This window comes from Corvus brachyrhynchos, unplaced genomic scaffold (genome assembly GCF_000691975.1).
Source record: "Corvus brachyrhynchos isolate BGI_N302 unplaced genomic scaffold, ASM69197v1 scaffold424, whole genome shotgun sequence".
Classification (NCBI taxonomy): domain Eukaryota; kingdom Metazoa; phylum Chordata; class Aves; order Passeriformes; family Corvidae; genus Corvus; species Corvus brachyrhynchos.
The window spans coordinates 1,721,319-1,734,714 of record NW_008237953.1 but is presented as its reverse complement, the minus strand read 5'-3'; the positions used below and the strand labels follow the sequence as shown (position 1 = coordinate 1,734,714).

At 38.2% G+C, this 13,396-nt stretch overlaps 1 pseudogene; it reads right to left on the bottom strand.

The window, feature by feature from the left end:
• Positions 1–3,283: 3,283 nt before the first annotated feature.
• Positions 3,284–3,993, bottom strand: LOC103614941 (annotated as a pseudogene).
• Between the last annotated feature and the right edge of the window lie 9,403 nt (positions 3,994–13,396).

The window sequence follows — 13,396 nt, the reverse complement described above, 5'->3', positions numbered from 1 at the left end:
ATACAGCCCCTTTTGGGTGAGGAGCTCTACCCCTTTTTCATTGTGTTCTGGGCACTGAGTGTCACCTTCCAGAGGGGTTTCAGTGTTGACCTCCGGGCTTCTTTGTGTTGGCACGCAAGGGGTAAAACTCCCTGCTGCCAGCTCACAGCAGCTGAAAACCCCTCCAGTAACTTGCACAACAAACTGGTTAATTTCTGATCTTCTGGCAAAACATACATGACTTCGATTTTATTCCAGAATTTTTCAAAAGGTTGAAAGGTCCCCCTCCCCTCTACCTCCTCTCTCCTTCCCGTCTCCCTCCTCCCCTTTCTCTACTCCTCCTCTTCTCCCCCCTTCTTAAAAATACTGTCACAGAGGTGCTACCGCTGCCACTGATGGCTCAGTTTTGGCCGGCGGTGGGTCTGTCTTGTAGTTGGCAGGTACTGGCTCTGTCAGACGTGGGTGCAGCTTCTGGTATCTTCTCAAGAATCCACCCCTGTAGTCTCCCTGCTACCAAAGCTTTGCCGTGTAAACCAAATGCAAGGATGACAAACAGGGCCCTGGGTAGAAGCACAGTTTTACCAAACAGAGTGAGAGGACAAGAAAAGAACGTGTTGCACTTTCTCAGAGAAACTCCCTATGATTTGGGATTTGGCTAGGTCTAATTTTTTAGATGTATTAAATAATTAAATGGCAAATTTACTTTTTAATATCAAGGATTTTCCTACACATATTAGAACATATCTAAAGCAACTGTTATTTCTGATGTAAATAATATAGCAATAAATTAATAAGAGTAAAATCCATTCTTTCTCATTTTTCTTTAGTCCCTTCAAAGTATCTCAGACAATTTTTAACTGCTATAAACCATAGCTTGAAAAAACTTTTCCACAGAAAGACATCATTCTGTCTTTATCTCTGAAAGCAATCTCAAAGGCTGATATAAAAGAGATTTTGAACCAACTGCTACCTTAACAAGTGAATCAAACAAGACTTATTTACTGTTTCCCTCTGTGCTTACAGTTTAGAATTTGATTTTACATTTCTTCATGAAATAAGACTGCAATCACATGTTGTGCACCTTAAACAAAACTGCATTCAAAGTGAATAAATCAAGTAAGCTATGTAGCTTCTTTAGAAAGAAAGCAGATAAAGGACAGAAGAGGAAGAACTGCTACAGTTTCCAAACCAAAGCAAAAATCAAGTGAGTAGCTACATTATTTCACTTTTACCATTAATGAGACAGTAAGAGTTTCATACCATCAGCATAACTTGTGGTGATGCAGTTTCAATCACATTCTTTTCAGGCCAAAAATTGCTGCCTTTCCAATCCAGTCTTTTACGCCTCTTTTACCTGAAAACTAGGAGACAGGTCTCATGAGGGCAGATGTTACCTGAGGCTGATAAAGAAGAATGCAAAAGCCAAACAGCACCAGAGCAAGGCAGATTAATAAGAATAATTTATCCATGTTCCAACAATTCCGAACCAAGAATTTATGGCATTGGTGCTCATTACTCCCTACTTAATAGATACTTGCATTTAAAACGACATATTCACATCAGTATGACTTAGCTTCTTCCCCAGTCAAATCAGGAATGCATCTATACTTCTGGAATACATACCAATTCATTCAGGGAAAGGTTCAATTCTGAAATGAGTTTCTTATTTAGGCCATTAAAAAGCCATCTGCTTCAGTAATTAGTCTTAATTATATTCCAAGTGGACACCAAAACTCTTTTAAATAGAATTTGTTTGCATAAAATAAGTATGTGAACCAGGCTGGTATCCAGGCAATATCTTCCAAAGCTTGATTATTGTTACAGTGATTTTTTCCATTACATCTAGTTGGAAACTCTTTTGTTTCAATTTATGACCATAGGCATTCATTTTATATCTCAATAAAAATGATCCCCTGCTTCTTAGTAACCTCATCATAAGCATAGGAAGACAGCTTTTAGGTGCCTATAAGCATTTCCTTCTGTGGGACATTCACAAGTCCATTCCCCTCAGGTTCTGTCCAGAGGGCACATACTACAACCTTAGACAATACTTGTTGCTCTTCACTGAACTTAACCCAGCTTGTCTGTCTCTTTCTTATATGTGGGATGGGGGAAGAAATCCCATTGTATTCCACATAACACTAACGAGTGTTGAATAAAGAAAAGTCCACCAGGTTCACCAGGTCGTCTAAAGCAGAGCTGCTTCCTAGCTAGCCAGTTCTCAGTCTACACCATTGGATGGGATTAGCCTGTCCCACACACAAGACTTTGCATTCGTCTTTATTAAATTCAGTGAGCTTCTTGGTGATCTGTCCTCGTCCCTTGGCAGTAGCTCTGCCTTTTAGATTTGTTGAATCTCAGTCTGGTGTCATTTGCATGCTTGAAAAGGGTTTGTTACAACTCCTCCTGTGAGTCAGTCATAAATATGTCAGACAGAACCCTAAGGTTTTATGTTGCAGAACAGAATGGGTTAAACGTAGACAGTGTGGCTGACATGTTAAAAATGGTACAGCAGGAGCTATGAGAAAGATGCAGAAAGAAGGAATTGCAGAAATCACTTCCCTTTGCACAGAACAGAACATCCTGTTGAAGAATGCAGAACATCCTGCAGCAAGATGAGTGCACAAAAGAAAAAGTAACATTATAGCTTGCTATGCATTAGCTAGCACGTAGACAGAACAAACAGAAATTGTTATGCAGAAGCCTAAACAATATAAATATCTGTGCCTCTTTTCAATAAACCTCCTTGCATCATCGATGCTTGGTCTGTGTGTGTTCAATTGCTGTCAGTTTTACAATTGTAGCCAGCCTTCAGCTACAGTCACTTAAAACAGTCACTTAAAATTTACCTCCTGAGACTTACAACTCACCAAATTTTTCACTAATCTAGCAGACCATTTCACTGGGGGTGATGTCTGTTCTTGAATAATAAGGTGCTGTGAGAGATGGTGTGCTAAAGTCAAAATGAATTGCATCCAAATCTCCACAGAAGTCAATTAGGTTGTACAAACGTGTTCTGCACTTGGTACATATATGTTAACTATTGCATGTATCATAGAATCACAGAATTTCTCAAGTTGGAAGGCACCCATAAGGATCATCAACTTCAGCTCCTCCTTGCAGAAGCATGACTACACAAACTTTACAGTATAAAAGGTTTTACTTTGATTTTAAATATCCCAAATTTTTAATTGCTATAATACATAAGAATAATAGTATTTAATACATAAGAAAAATAGTATTGTGCTAAGAACTGTACAGAAGAAAATGTGAAAGATGCTGCATAATGTATCTGCTGAATCTCCTATGAGCCAAAGCTTTGGATTTCAGTTTTTGTCACTGGATTCCAATAGTCTTTTGCTTCATTTGCTTTTGTTGCTAAGTAAGGTGATCTTCCTTTATAGGGATGATTCAAAATCATTTTTCTGTGGCCTGTTCTGATTTTGGCCTTGCCAGTACATGGACTTAAACTAACACTAGCTTCTTACCCAGTCATTTTCTGTTCAAATCCTCCTTTATAGTACAGTGAAAGACTACAGGTCAAAATCCTCTTTACTGTCTCTGTAATCACCTTCTCCAATGTTTTCCAAAGGTGGAAAGCATAATGACCTGCAACTGCACCAGTTGCAAATCCATGTCCAACTGCTGTCATGGTTCTGGTCAGCTGTCAGTGCAGCATGGCTGGGTCCCAGACGGCTCCCACAGGGACACTTGGCATAGTATAGGCCTTCAGAGGAGGAGGCTGTGACTCCTTCCATGATGAAAGGGAGAAGGGGATATGTAGTTGGTATGTTATCTACTTTCAGAATTATTTCAGTCAGCACACTCAGAACCCCACTCCTCCAAATTTGTATCATCTGGTCATACCAACTTGAGTTTTCTCAAGAGTATCCTGACTCAGTTTTCTTCTACTGGTATTTTCTCCTTCTGCCCGGTGCACATGCTTGAGACAACCTTTAGCTCTTGTAAAATCTAATTTATTTGTTTATTTGTTTGTTTGTTTGTTTTGGGGGGTTTTTTGTGAGGGTTTTTTTTTTTGGTTGATTTGGTTGGTTTTAGATTTTTTTTTTGTTGTTGTGGATGCTGCGTTTGAGTTTTGTTCATTAAACTTATTATTATCAAGGATTTTTATTTTGCTTTGTTTTGTTCCTTTATTTTTAATCAATTTCTATTGTAAGGGGAGAAAGTACTGACATTGTTAAACAGATTTAATGGGACTATGAACTAGCCCTTCTTTTCATTTTGCTAGTAATAGTAATAGGTAAAGCCACCTACTAGAATAAAACACACTATTTAGGCAGCTCTTAATTTTCAACAAAACATCTTTAGAAAACATGCATGCTTTCATTACCATGATTGTAAGCTTTCAGTTTGAACCTATAATGAGAACCAATGTTTATAAAGTTCTTTTGTCCAACATGGAAGAAAACCTAAACTCCGTGTCTGTAAGTAAATTCAAGAACCTCTCTGTTCCTTTTCCCCCAACAATTTTATTTATCATTTCATACAAGGTTTCTCAGATTTTACACCTTCTATGGAAGTGTCACTGAGTAGCTCAAGGGAGGTGATTCTCCCTCACTTTCTCTGAGGAGACCCCACCTGCAGTTCTCTGTCCAGGTCTGGGGTCCTTAGCACAGGAAAGACATACTCCTGTTTGAGTTGGTCCAGAGGAGAGCCAAAAAAATATTAGAGGAATGTGTCTCCTATGAGGAATGGCAGAGAGAGCTGGTTGTTCAGTCTGGAGAAGAGAAGGCTCCCGGGAGACCTCCTTGTAGTCTTTCAATACTTAATGGGGCTTATAAGAAAAATGACCACAGACCTTTTAGTAGGGGCTACTGTGATAGGACAAAGGTCAGTGGTTTTAAATTAAAAGAAAGTATATTCAGACTAAATACAAGGAAAAAAAAAAAAAAGATGGCATTATTGAAGCTCTGGAACCAGTTTCTCAGGCCAGGCAGTAAACTCTCCCCATCCCTGTAAACACTCAAGGTCAGGTTGAACACGGCTCTGAACAACCTGATCTAGTTGAAGATGTCCCTGCCCATAGCAGGGTATTTGGACTAGATGTCGTTTAAAAGTCTTTTCTAACCTAAGCTCTTCTCATTCTATGACTCCTTCTCCTTTAGGAATCTCTAATTCTGATGTGCTTCTGTATATATCTTGGGTCATACCAACAAGCCACTGATGCCTTCTTAGAAGACACATCACTGTAAGGGAAAAATCATCTTCACAAGGAGACACAAATGAAAAGAACAAGATGTAATCTGTGGGCTAATTTCATGCTTTCAAACAGATCTTTCTCCTATAAGTAAGTTTCACAGTTTAAGGATAGACTGTCCACACTGATCCCTGTTTCAGGGTTTGTTGTTTTTTTTTTTTTTTTCTTTAATTGCATACTTATTCAGGATACAAAGAATCTTTAAAGACAGAGGAACTGATACACTGAATGACCATTAAAATAATACTAAATCTATTGGCTCTGTACCACAGATCAGTTCAATGCTTTTCCTGAGTCTCTGCTTAACCATATAAAAGATACAGCAATATCTCTTTCAGAGAATATGGTAACATAGTGATTTATCTTATTCCTTCCTTCCTTCCTTTCTAGTTCTCCAAGAACACAGGCTAATATTGTGGTTTGCTCCTGACCAGAAAAGGCCTTCCTTTTCTTTCAGATGCTCTCAAGTTGCACTGATGGAGGCATTAGAGTGGATATCAAAGGCAGAAGGTTTTACAAAGTTATCTTGGCATAGGTGAAAAATCTTGCAACTACTTTATTCATGAATTCTCAAGACCGTAAGTTTAAAAACTAGAACAGCAGCAAAAAGAGACTATCTTGAAAAAGAGGAAGACTGAGTAAAGGTAAGACCCACACATCACTACTGTTTATGATCAAAATATGTTAAATGTTTTTGTTGAATTTTAATAGACTGAATTTTAAGAGATTGAAGTCATTGCTTTTGTGAATAATTTACTTGAGAGGTTGTCAGTCTGCCTAGCAAAAATGCTTTTCGCTTTATATGCTCAGAAAAAAACATAGCCCTCTGTGCTAATTCTTGAGACTGTTATGGTGATAGGAAAAACAGATTATTGGTAAGAAAAGATCATATAGGAAGAAATTTGCAAGGTTTTTATTGCAATATTAGGCTTTGACACAAGATTCAGAAATATAAAATATCTATGAGTGGCAATTGAGAAAAAAAAAGAAATAAAACATTAACCCAAAAGTTGTTGTAAAATCTGTCCCTGAGGACAACCTTTTCTGGTTCTGCAAGTGCAGTAGCAAAACTGAATGAAGAAGACAAAATCCATAAACTAGGGACAAATTTTAAATTATTTTCTTGACTGACAAAGTTTTCACATGTCATTATATTAAAAAAGTGTTATTACAAAAGGAAAAAAATGTAAAAATCTACAAAATACATTTCTAAAAAAATTAATCTTTGAAATGTAGTACTTTAAAGGAATTGTTGTTCAAAATTATTTTACTTTAAAATTCAAATGCAAGAATGACAATTTTGAAAATATCAAAAGAAATGTGAATAATTGGCTCTTTTTCCAGCTGTTTGAGAATATCTTTTGATTTACCATATCATTATATTCTCACTAACAATTTCAATAGTAATGAACCAACACACTTCTCATTTTAAAAGAAAACTAAAACCTAACTGATAATTGTTATTTTGTGTTCTAAAAGGACTTTTAGTGCATCAAGAAATAGATTAAAAGAATCTGTGTTTCAGAACATTTAACAAAACACATTCTTATTTTTAAATTTCAGGGAGTAAAGTGTGGAAAAAAGAAAAATTATTTTTTTTCTTACATAAAGCAATCATGATACTTCCCTATGGTGTCCTTGGTGCACTTAATTTTATCACCTGTAGCTGGCTCAAAGTCTTACACCTAACTTTGAGATCTAGAAAAGGTAGTGAAGCTGTAGATGTTCCTTGTCTATTGTTAGTTTTTCAATTAGATTTTCCCACTGGCTTTTAGCTTTTCAAGTTGTAATTACTATGGGAATTGATACATTAATTCCCAATTAGTTAATCTGTTTATGTTCTTTTCTCAGACTGGTATGAGTCTGAGTAAAAGAGGTTTTGGTCACAACTTCCATTGCTTTTAAGCATTTATCTGTAGCAAATGGCTTGAGCCATAGTAGAAAACTACAAACACACACCCCCCTTCATGTCCAGTAACTTCTCTATACTCTGATATTTCTCTCTTTTTTTTTTTTTCAGGTTTTAGCGGCAAACATACACAGCTTACACCAAAAGATTTGAAACTAGGTACTGCAAAGAACTCTTCAACTCCTGAAGATCTCAAAAAGAAGGCCAACTGCTTTCTCATCAGTATTTTCACCCTAACACCTTTTTAGTTGGAATATCTAAGCTGATTGCAAGTCTCATATACCTTTACTCAACAGCAAAGCTGTCCTCGGAGAACTCTAAACCGAGCCGTCCATTTCCAATACTAACACATTTTCCTTTAGTTTTGTCTATTCCTCTCTTGAGGCTGAATTGCAAAACAGATCACTGATGTGAGCAAAGTAAAAACTGCTCTTGGGAAAAGAAGGGATTGACTTAGAGGCTTGCTGCTCCTTTGCTCTTGAAGCATTGATGCCCCTCTACTGCCCTATCTCCCGTAAGGTTCTTTATATGAGTTCCCTTAAACAACATTTTTGCTTGTCTGACTAAAAGAAACTAATACACTCCCTGATGTGGCAGGCAGTGAAGGTGTCGTGTAAGGGAAAAATAGAAGTAAGAGCATAATTTTTTTATCAGCTTTAAAACCAACAAGCTGATTCAGCTGTATACTACACCAAAAGAAGAACCTTGGTAAGAGTTAAGGTGCATCAATTTGGGCATACCAGTTTGCATTTTATCGTAATCTAGAATAGCAAGCACAAACCTTTCTTCTTGCTATGTCTAGACCTGTCACTTTAGTATTAAGACCTCCTTACCAATACCATGTATGTTAAGGAATAAAGAGTAGTGTGATCCCCTCAAGACAGCTGCCTTTGCATTCCAAAACAGTCTTTTGCACACACTGTTCATCTAATTTTAAATGTCTTCTAGGAGATGAAATGTTATGGTTACATAAATGGAATATTAGAGTTTTATGCTTTTATTTACACAATCTGTTGATATGCTTGGACAGAAAGCTTGCCTACTGCTCACATGCAGCTTTTGTCAGTCAATGAAAATGTTTCAAGATAATCAATGGACAGAATTCAAATGTCCAGATAAATTCCTGCAACACCTTCTGGACATCAGAAGGCATTTAGGCTTCCTCTTTATCAAGACAATTCTCATTTCATATAAATGCTTTTTTTTTTTTTCTGTATTTCTTTCAACTCTTCACTGTAGTTGTCTTAACTGGTAGGGAATAACAATTGTAATTTGTTTCAAGCTCATTTGAAGTTGGTATAGCCTTGCAACATTTGCATAAGTTAGAAAGAGAGTCTGGCAAAAATGGACGGTTTAAAGTGACTAAGCAACTGAGGTTTCAATAACAAGAAACCACTTGGATAATCAATAGCAGCTCATGGTCAGTCTGACGCAGGGTTGTTTTGCCTTTTTCCTGTTTTTTTTTTTTACTACTAGTGTTAAAAACAATAATTTCACAATGCTTCAACTCAATTCAACTTCAGTTGAGAAGACATCCAGATATCCACAAGAATTGAAGGAAGCTGACATTTCTATATTGTTACATGTGAATCATCTAGCGTGCTACCAAGATGATGTGCCTGCACACAGAAAAAGCAGCCATGACTAATAAATAGGTGAGTATACTTGCATGCAGTGCAATCTGTTTGTGCCTGTATTAACCGAATTCTGCCGTGACACTCTTCAGACTATTCCTTTGGTTTTAAGTCCCTGTTGGGAGCTCCTTCTTGGAAATAAAATGCGAAAGTATAACCAACTCATGACAAGAGTCAATTGTCTTGAAATATTTTAAATTTTTCTTTGATGTGTAAACAGAGAAAAAAACCAGAAGAAATACAGATCTTAAAAACAACCGTATAGTATTTTATTTGTTTCTCAAGTGTTCTCTTGAATTTGAGCCTTAAACATTTATAATATACACTGTACTTTATTGTTTTTATGATCGTAGTTATGACCTAGAAAACACATTCTTTTAAAAAGTGTGGTTTTGTCAAAAAAAGTCATTTTCATTTTAACTGTTTGACGTGGGAAACAGGCAAAAAATCTTCAAAACATATTTCTGAAATGAATGTCACAAATAAAAAGTATGTATCAGTGGGGGAAGAAAAGATGAGGAAAGGAGGAGCAACTAATTTAAAGGCCACCAGTATTTTTTTAGATGTTAATTAAAACCATGACAAGAACGTCAGACACTATAATTATGAAAAAGGCAAATACTTCAATGCTGCAAAGATTATCCCTTAAAAAATTGGCACCTGATATTAATTACTTCAAGTTTGAAATATTTAGAGGGTGTAGAGGGTCATTACCCTATATGAAAAAGTGAAATTATGTGGTTTACATTCAGTATGGAGATTAAGGATTTTCATTTATTTAAATATGATTGATGTCTAATTTGTTTATCGGTAAATCCTATATAAATGTCTGCAAAACAAGGGCTTAAATCTGTATACACAGTTTACATAACATGTTGATTCTTCCTTTGGCTTGCTAATACTTAAGATCATATAAACACCACAATACTTGTATTCAATTCACATTATTCACTTTGTGAAGACTTACCATTGCAAAGCATGGAGCTTCACCTCCATTGAATGCAAAGAGTATGGGTTAAGTTCAACCCATAATACATAGGGTTCTAAGCAAAGACTTAGACTGCCGTGTACATGAGAAAAGAGTGTGGGGGTTTTGTCGACAGAAATTGCAGTTGTCAGAAAAGATACTATACACAAAAGTTTTCTAAAGTATTTTTTCTCTAATTAATGAACTTGTTGGGTAGGGACCAAAGCTGTAACATTTGTGTATTCATAAGCAACAGGGTAGATAAACACTACCAGAATAGTGAAGAGTACTCCCTAACTTTTTCCAAAGGCAAGAAACCTAAGTCCAGCTACCTTAAATGTGTGTATAACAGTGCATATCATCTGGACAACAAACAGGAAGAATACTCAACTTCATACTAAACCCATGAGTTATGAATAACACAGAAATCATAGAAACTTGGTAGGAAAGGTCACAACTGGAATGACTACAAACACCTTCAGTAAAATAGGAAAGAAATAGGAGGTGGATTTGCAGTTTATGTAAAAGAGGGAAGGTATAGGGTCATTACTAAAAAGGCAAGGAAATTTCACTAATACTGCTTACAAGAGAGAGATTGTCATTATCTTCTTTGCCTCTGTGTTTGCCAATGCTGTTGGACCTTAGATCACATAAACAAAAGGCTATGATGCATACATTGACACACTGGTGGTGGAAGATGGACAGAGCTGTGATCTCTTGTGAGGACACAACCCAAATAAATCTATGGACTCAGACAGAATCTACCACAAGGTGTCAAAGAAAGTGGCTGGCACTGTTTCAAGGCCACTTCCTGTAAGATTTGGTAAGCTGTGAAGATCAAGGGATGTCCCTCATGACTGGAAGAAGGCAAGTGTCACACACATCTACAAAAAGAACTCAAAAGAGGACCAGGAAGTGACAGGCTCGGTAACCTTACTTCAATACTTGGGAAAGTAATGAAACAAGTCCTCCTATAAGTTACTAGAAAATATAAAAAAGCAATGGGGAAAAGCCAGTATGGGTTTAACAAAATCAAGTCATGCCAGACTAACCTGATCACTTCTCTTAACACAGGGAGAGCAGGGGATGTTTCTTTCAAGGACTTCAGCAAAGCACTTAACACAGTTTCCCACTGCCTTCTCCTGGGAAAACTTGCAAGATACAGATTGATTGGATGGTTGTGAAATTGATAGGAAACAAGCTAAACAGGCTGCATTCAGAGCGTGATGTTCAAGAGCTTCTAATCAGATTGGCAACCTGCCCAGATCTGGCTCTCCCAGGATTTGACAGAGGGCCCCACACATATTCAGTGCTTTCACATATGGCCTTGATGATGGGATGGAAAGCACTTTTGCCAAGTTTCAGATGACCTGAAACTGGGTGGTTACATAGACAAGTGCCCCAGTGGGATGGGAGACAGAATACATAGGTGTCCAAAGAAGGAAAAAAAAAAAAAATCATACCACACTATTACCGCAGGCCTGGTTCCTACGGTATATCACCGTGTCCCACAGCCATAGGGAGGAGGAGGAGGAGAAGATCCAGCAGGCAGGAATTGTGCAGCAAGATTGATTTATTTAATTATTTTACAAACTCTTTTATAGACTTTTTTCTTCATAGTCTAATTGGACAAAGGACCAGCCACCCCTTGGGGGTGATTGGCCAAAATCCTAAAACATCCATTATCAAAATATTTTCTACTATACCATAAACAAGACTTTCCAAGGTTGCAGGTGGCTTGGTTGTTTACATTCCCTGCTACCTCTTCTGTGAGAGAGAAAAGTCTCTCACGGACTTAGAAAAATAACAAGAAGATCCTCACTAACAGCATTTTTGTACCTACAGTCCTGGGTAACCCTCCCACACCAAAAAAAAAGTATATTGTATTCTATATCTATCTAACCTGAGAAACTGCATTTCGCAATTGACAACTGTTTCAGAATGTATTTCTCAATACCTGTCTGCAGCAGGAACTGCCACCACCAGACGAACAGAGGTTCACCACTGCCCCAGCTCCTGAGTTCTCTAGTTCCTGAGTTCTCTAGTTCCCAAATTCTCCAGTTCTGAGTTCTCCAGGCACAAGAATTCTCCAGCCACCAGTGCTGACACAGCTGCCACTGCTGGGAGAGAAAGAGACCCTGTGAGGTTGTGTGAAGCAAACAGCACAGGGGAAGCAATTGACAGGTTTTGGATTCCAGAATTCTTTTTATTTGTCTTTGTTCCCTGCTGTTGTTTGAGGGAAAGGGGAGTTTTTGCAATCACAGCAGTTTGGTTGCTATGTTGTTTTTCTCTTTTTGTTCTCTCTCCCCACGTGTGGTCAGGAGAGGGGGGCTTGCTTGCCATTTTGCCTTTGTCTCTCAGACTGTGCAGTTATTATTGGAGGTGCCATCTTGGGGGAGGGCCTTCTCCACCATTTTGTTTTCCTTTGTTCCTGGGGAGTCCATGAGAATTCAGCACCTTTATATCAAGTGATTATTACTGTAATTTTTGCTTGTTGCTGTTTCATTTTTTAGTAAACTTTTTTTTTTTCATTTATGTCTTCTCACATTCATCTCTCCTTATTGGTGAAGGGGAAATGGTTAAAACTAAATGGGAGGTAATTAATTTTCAAGTGTCCACCCATTAAATTGCCTTAAACCAAGACAGAAGGGTAGGAGTGAGAAGACTCTTGAGTAAAGACAGTTTAATGGGACAGAAAAAAAAATAATGGTAATAATTATGATAAAATAACTAAAATATACAAAACTATTGATGCACAATGAACTTGTTCATCACTTGTTAACAGATGTCCAGCCAGTTCCCTGTTGGGGTCTCCCCTCCTGCCGTGGAGCCCTGGGAGAGGGGCCCTGAGGGGACAGACACGGGGTTTCCCTGCCCCTGCTCAGCCTCGTTCCCCATTGGTTGGTTTGTGTTCCCCTGCGCGGGCAGAAGGACCCTCGGGTCCTGTGACTGGAACAGTTCCTCGGCAGAGCCCCGGCCATGCGGCTGGAGAAATAAACATCTCTCTAAAACAGCTATCAAGAATCTGTCTGTCCATATATATTTCCTTTCCACGGGACTCCTGGTTTGATATATGTATGTTGCAGGATCCCCACTACAACAAATGGCGGTGAATGCGGGCAGAACGATCCCCGATCCCTAAGCGACTGATTTGTGTGAGTAAACCCTGGAAACTTTGGATTCCTCTTCTTGGTTTTGTTTTGCTATTCCATATCTAAACTATGGAGGAACCGTGGGAAGACTCTTGGCTCTCAGAGCCGCATATGGACATTTATCTTAAACTTAAAATGATTCTTGAACAACGATTTGTAAATTTTAGCTTGATTCAAGCCCAAAAAGAACTGAAACACTTCCTAGCATGGTTGTTTAAGAACTTTGTCTATGTTTCTTGGGATTTAATTCTTACCAAGGGCTTTTGGAAAACCGTTTGGACACAGTTAATATTGGAGTCAAAATATATGCGATGGAAGAATATTTTCGTGACTATTATTTAATTACCGAGACTGCTGAGCAATGTCAGCTGTGTCTTGGCGAAGGGAAGCCTGGCGCAGGGACCGTGCGGCCCAGGCCATGTGCACCGAGTGCTCTGTGAGCAGCAGCAAGGCAGTTCCTGCACGTGGGCGGAGTCACATGAGCCGCAGTGTCGGTGGCGGAGCGAGGCGCGGCGGGAGCGGCGGGACCCAGCAGTG